The 6935-nt window shown below is 35.6% G+C and overlaps 1 protein-coding gene and 1 pseudogene across 1 annotated transcript in view; both read left to right on the top strand.

Annotated features, from left to right (window-relative positions):
* LOC117167101 (mitochondrial import inner membrane translocase subunit TIM44) overlaps positions 1-6935 on the top strand; it is a 197789-nt gene that overhangs the window by 163164 nt on the left and 27690 nt on the right. The gene's annotated exons all lie outside the window — the stretch shown is intronic.
* LOC117168591 lies at positions 5252-5391 on the top strand (annotated as a pseudogene).

The raw sequence follows: 6935 nt of genomic DNA, 5'->3' as shown, positions 1-6935 counted from the left end.
TATTCTGCACTTTCCTTTCTAAAGAATTATTTATTAATCAGTTAAGGGCATGTAGTGCAGCCAAATACCTATATTACCGACCTTACTTTATCAGTTCACTGAATAATTTTTTGAGCCTAAGGACTGATTTTGTGAATAAAATATCAAGCTGAAACTTTGGAAAATTTATAAGAGTACAATTAAGAACATTTAGGTACTTCATTTGGGTAGGAACTTCAATGAAAATTATTTCACCTTTTTTTGAAACCTCGACAGTTTTTGAACGTTCGAACTTTTTGTATACATAAGTTATCGGTCTCAAATTTTGAGAAATGCAAGAGCCGAAATAAAACTACGTTAAAGTACGAAGTTTAATAATAAGAGATGTAAAAAAAATATATTTCAACTAAATATTATCCGGCACACAACAAAGGACTCACAACGTAGAACGAGCCAGCTGTTAGAGCCTCGTTTAGTGGCCGCCAGGGTACCAGCTGATGCCGATGGAATTTATAGCCGAGTCCTATGTCGTGTGCCGGATAAGATTTAGTTGAAATATTTTTTTTTAACATTTTTTATTATTAAACTTTGTTCTTTAACATAGTTTTATTTTGGCTCTTGCATTCCTCAAAGTTTGAGACCGATATTTTATGTATAAAAAAGTTCGAGCGTAAAAAAATGTCGATAAGTATAAATCGCGGGACACCCTGCCCGAAATTTTTGTCTACCCGTCATCCTTTTATAGTTTCGCATTTTAGTAACTCGAATCATGTACTTTATCACTTATTATTTGTTACAATCGGCGACCGGCTACACTGCCTGCGACAGGTTAAATTCTCGGATGTTGCGGTGTTCCATTCCTCCCCATCCAGCTTGTTGCATCTCGCTCCCAACGAAAATTTTATTTTAAATTTAAATTTAAAAAATTTAAACTTCATTTTTTGAAATTCTTGCGAGGGAAAAGGGAATAAGAACATTATTAGTACTTTATTTTCTCTCGAAAATCACAACCTTCCTGAGTTCTGAAATACTAAAAATTTTCACTTTATTTCTAATACAATTTACATAAAATATCGATTCTTTTTGCACTTTCCTCAACTCATTAGACTTATTTTTACTGAATAATTTAATATAAAACTTCAAGTGTGAATATTCTTCCAGATATAGTAGCCCTAGTAGCAATATAACTGCAGACTGGCGCCAGAGATGGGGGGGGGGGGTTGTGGGAGGCAGATCGCGGATATGGAAAGTAAGATAGCGGCCGGAGTGGTAGGAGGAGTCAGGATATGGTCACTTGCACATGCAGTTGACATAGTGCTACTATCAAAGAGCAAAGAGGCTTTAAAGGAGATGATTAAAGGTTGAAAAGATACTTGGACAAAAATAGGTTAGATTTAAATGCGGACAAGTTTAAGGTTATGGTGTTCAGGAAAGATGGTGGGAGACATAAGGGAGGAAAGTGGAAGTGGAAAGAAAAAGCGGCACAGGAGGTGAAAGAGTTTGTGTACCTGAGCTTCCTGTTTCGGAGCAATGCAGGATTGGCTAGTCATATAAAAGGGAGGATAAGAAGGACAAATATGGTGATAAGACAGGTGCGGGGGTGGGAAAGTGGTTGTTCGCAGATTATTTTTGTAAGAAGAATGTAATTGTTTGATTCGCTTATGTCTTATTTTACGGAGTGGAGGAGAGGGGGGTGGAAGGTGAGTGGGGAGGTAAGTAGGATACAGGAGAGGTACGTAAAGTGGACACTGGAGTTGACAAGGAATGCACTGAACAATAGTGTCAGGAGAGACAGGAAGAACGAGTTTAGAGATCATAACGGGGATTCGAACGTGTAAATATGAGAAATTTTTGGAAGGGGGGAAAGTAAGCTGGTTAGGAAGTGTTGGCGGGAGAATGAGAACAGACGTAGAGGTGCGAAGATGGAGGTGGAAAGGGAAATATATTTTAGAACAAATGAATTGCAGATGGATGAAGTGGGAAGGATGCACGAGGAAGAAAGGAAGGTATATGAATTGGTTCAAAAGAATGGCATGAAGAAAGAGAAGGTAGAAGGAGAGAAGAGAAGAAGAGAGTCAAGGTTAAACGGGAACTATGTGTGGATTATGCCAAGGGAGAGAGCGCAATATTTGTGTGGGAAAGGAGAACAAGGAAGTCAGAAACTTATAGCAAGAATGAAATGCGGTTGCATGGAGGATTTTAATAGGTTCTGACTTTCTAGAGAGAAGAGAATGTGTGAATTGTACGGAAAGGGGGATGCAAAAGTTGAGCACTAGTGGGAGGAGTGTGAAGAGGTGGAAAGGAGTGGGATAAGCATGGAGGTAGCATGGGTGAAGGGGATGTTGGGTAAGATGGAGAAGAAGAGAAGCAAGAAGGAAGAGGAATGGAGAAGGAAAGATTGTAAATAGGAGAGGAAGTAGGTGTAAGAAAACTGTAAAGATTGTAAATAGTATATAAGTATCAGGTGTTAGCCGCAGAGGCAGAGGCTGGCAATGCGAGGCATAGAGAGAAAATAGAGACATGCGTGCGAGGCGAGGCGAAGCTAGGAAGGGAATGCTATAAAATGAACAAATTAGATATAAGGTGAGGATGTATGTTAATTCTTAAGAGGTAGTTTTAAGAAAATTCTGTAAAAAATGAAAGTGTAAGCAACTCAATTTTTAAGGCCAGCAGGCCGAAAAATAAACTCTTATCTATCTGTCTTGTTCTAGAACAAACTGATCACAGGCGTTCTATAACATTCGTTCCGAATTTGTTTTATTACTGTGCCGTAATAGTGTTGTATCGAAGTTCTAAAACCCTGTTACAAGTTTGTTCTAAAACAAATTAGGGATACAGATTATTAACTGTTCCAGAACAGTCGTTACGTTATTGTTCTAGAACTGACCAATCACAGACGTTTTATAAAAAATTTTCCAAGTTTATTCTAGAACTGTGCCGTAATAGTGCTGCATCGAAGTTCTAGAAAACTGTTACAAGTGTGTTCTAGAATAAAAAAGTAACCAAGATTAATAAAGGTTCCAGAACAGTTGTGACGTAATTGTTCTTGAACTGACCAATCACAGACGTTCTGTAACATTTTCTCCAAGCTTGTTCTAGAACTGCCCTGTAATAGTGTATATCGAAGTTGTAGAATCCTGTTACAAATGTGTTCTAGAATAAATCAAGAACAAAAATTGAGATCTCTTACTGAAAAGTTTTAGCTCTAACGTTCTAACGTTTATGTTCTAGTACTAATAACGAATCACACACGATCTTAAAGAACATTTCTGTCTTGAAATGTTGTCACAGGCTTATACTGCCCAATATGTCGAAGGCATTTTTGGTTAGAGTTGGATTTTTATTTTATCATTTTGCACGGGGCAGTCCCGGGATATATCATCAGTCACGGACGCATTTTTATAATGCAATCAAGTGATCTGATGAGAGTAGTCTGCCCAGAAATATTGGACAAAGCCTGGTTTTCTTACCCCATAATTGATGGACTGGGTTGCAATCAAGTACACGATGGGGGGGACCTACAGCTTAAGGTGGGTTCCGAACCACCAGAACCTCAGTAAAGGTACATTGAAAAATTTCTAGAGGTACCGGCTCAGGGATCGAACCCCGGACCTCTGAGGTGAAGTCCGAGTATTATTATTATTATTATTATTATTAACTTAATGGTCTGTATTGTGGCGTCCGAATGTTACTTGGACTTTCTGTGGAAAACTATTACATTGAATTCCTTAAATTAAATAATAAAATAACTATTTTGATAAATAATGACGGAAAGAAAGAATTGTACTACCGTAATTTATTTTCTAAATAAAATGTATTTAAAAAGAAACTACATAGTTTTGTAATTGTAATTAAAGAACATTAATATCCCTTGTGATAACACAGATGAACATTTATAAAAGAATTTATACGTTTTTTAATAATGAAATTGTAATAATATAAAAAATATTTTTTTTTATCAAAGATCATAAAACATATTAAAATACATAAAGAGCACTTGCACTGAGTTCTAAGTAACTAAGTATGATAATTCAGAGGGAAAATAAATAGACCACATCTTTACGCTATCATTACAACGTGGGCGAAGGAAATTGTGGGGCATTTTTCGATATTCTTGAATTATTTTTACATATTCAAAATAATTTGGCGTTATACGTCTTATATTTTTTAAAACTGTTTACCGTTGCAAACAAAACTATTGCGATTATTCCGTGACCTTCTAGAGGGAATTTTAACGTAGAATCCGAATTTCAACAATTTAAAAGTTGATTTTGCTGTTTTTTCTAGTTTTTTAAAAAGGAACCGAATGGGGACCCAGTGGGGCCTCTACAAAGTACCCGTAAAGACCCCATTCGGTTTCTTTGCAGCGTTCAAAATGTAAAACTTTTGCTGAAGGTGACTTCAAACGCATACACAATAACTCAAGTAGTATGTTGCGCGCGAAGTTTAAAAATAAACTTCTCTTTAATTTGCATCGCAGCGTTGTTGTCTGAGGTTTCCACTGCGTGGCGCTAGCATCCGCACAAAATTCTTAAAGTTACGAACGGAACGCTTATTAACTGCTACTAAAAGAAGATGCACTTGAAGGCGCCTTCGACCCATGTAAATAACAGGTATTTTATTTTTTACAGTTTTTAACGCTGCAAGAAAAAGTATTGCGATTACTGCATGAGTTTCTAAAGCAAACTTTAACGTAGAATCCGAAGTTCAAAAATTTAAAAGTTGATTTTGCTGTTTTTTTTTTGTTTTTTTTAGTTTTTTTTTAAAGGAACCGAATGGTGACCCAATGGGGTCTTTACGGGTACTTTGTACCCGCAAAATAAGATTTAAAAATTAAGATTAAAAAAAACGATTTATTCTTGCTTGAAAGCGATTATTTGTTCTTAAAAACTGTTAATAACAATTTCCTTTGCAAACTAAATTTTTTTTTCTTTTTTCTTATACCGCTTTGCATTGAATTAAAGTGATCTAAAGTATAAAAACAATTTTTTACGGGAAATAAAGCATGAAATGCAAAAATTCAACACTTTTCGCTATTTGCATTAAGATAAAAATTAAATAAACAAAAGAATAACAAATCCGCTCTCAACTTTTTCTAGAAAATTTAGTCCTGCAAAAAAAAAACGAATGTAAAATCGGTGCATTATTGCGTTCTGTATATAATCTTTAAACTCGTTTTTCATTTTACCCTACTGTGAACTGCTAGTCGCCACGTCACAAACACATCTGGAGAAGAATTGTCAAAAAGCCGAGACGATCCCGGCTACAGAAAAAACCGACTCGATCCTGAGTATCGAACGGCATCACTACTCCGATTGCACTACGGTCGAGCTGACCCTTGCGAATATCCCTAATGTGGAAATCTCGGACGTATAATTTCTGTTAGTCGGGACTGTGTACGCGCTGTCTCGGATCAAAATATATCCATGGGGATATAAAAATTTCCGTCTCGCAGGAAATTCCGACGGCTTATCTCTGGAATAACCCGGGACATAAATGGGGTCAAATCGAATATCCCCGGATATCCTATTGCTGTAAGGGATACATAACACTGTTCCATTGTTGTAATTGAGTTCTAGAATTTTTCTAGAAAAGTTACAGATTGGTTGTCACAGCGTTCTAGATCTGTTACAGAATTGTTGCATAACACTAGTAACCGAGTTCTAGAATTGTTCTAGAAATGTTACAGATCGTATGTCACAGCGTTGTAGAACTATTACAGAATTTTTTTAGCGTATAACGGATGACATAGTTACTCGCATGTGCGTAACTTGTTACTAACCTGTTCAAGAATACGTTCTTTTGTGTTCTATAATAGTTACAGATCTGTTCTGTAACCGTGTTTGCTGGGTATTGGAATTGTCAATGTGAAAAATTCTGTAATATCGAAAATTATTGTTTGGCGACTTGATAAGCTTGGGATTTATAAATAAATTTGCAGAGGGGCTAATTTCAAAATTTAATTATTTTGTAATTTATTACTGGATATTAAAAAAATTATAATTAATAAATGAAAGTCAATATCCGCCAAGTTTGTAATAGTGGAATTATCAATGTGGCTAATTCTATAATATTGAAAATAATTGTTGGGCTACTTGATAAGCTTGGAATTTATAAATAAATTTGTAGAGTTGTGACCCTTCAAAAACATTATGTTTGCCGCGGATGCTTCTATGATGTCAGATTTGTGAGAAAAAAAATAAATTTTCGAACGGTTCTCGCCGTTGAAATGCTGTAGTCTTTTATCTGCAGATTTCTATGTTCCGCAAAATTAATCTTTTCCGTGAAAATAATGATTTTCTCAATAAAAGACTTGATTTTTCTTAATTTTATTGATCAGAGGATCTCACAAAGCCCCAGACATTTGGCAAGTTTTCTTTCTTTCTTTCTCCAATCATTCGGAAAAAATATATTGATTCAGTGTCGTACCTATAAACAAATTTAAAGTCAAATTTAACCAACACCCTTAACCATAATTAGCATACGCATACGCTAGAGAGCCAAGTGAACGGAAGCGATTCACTACAGCTTATCCTTATAGTATCCACATGGTATCCCTTCCATATCATGCAACGAAAACACAAAAAAACAGCAAGATAGGAATTTAACTTGTTGCAATTCGGATCGTAAATTAAATTTGCATTAGAAAGTCATGGAGTACTTGCAAAATTATTTTTCAACAGTTATACATTTTTTTTAATTTCATGAACTTCTGTTGAAGGTGACCTCAACCGCATACGTTATCGCTTTATAAGATTGTTGCTACTTGCTTTGCAGCCTTTTTTCTAAGGTTTCCTCTATATGGCGCTATAGCACTCAGCCAAAATTCTTAGCAGCGACTATTCAAATTAAAGTCTACGAGGGTAGTTCAATAAGTCCTTAGAATGAAGTATAAAAACAATTTTTTTGGGGTAAATTTTTTTTTATTTTTCAACATAATCTCCTTGGAGCTCTAT

This window comes from Belonocnema kinseyi, chromosome 2 (genome assembly GCF_010883055.1).
Source record: "Belonocnema kinseyi isolate 2016_QV_RU_SX_M_011 chromosome 2, B_treatae_v1, whole genome shotgun sequence".
NCBI lineage: Eukaryota > Metazoa > Arthropoda > Insecta > Hymenoptera > Cynipidae > Belonocnema > Belonocnema kinseyi.
The sequence above is the reverse complement of the archived record's forward strand: the minus strand, read 5'-3'. Positions and strand labels throughout refer to the sequence as shown.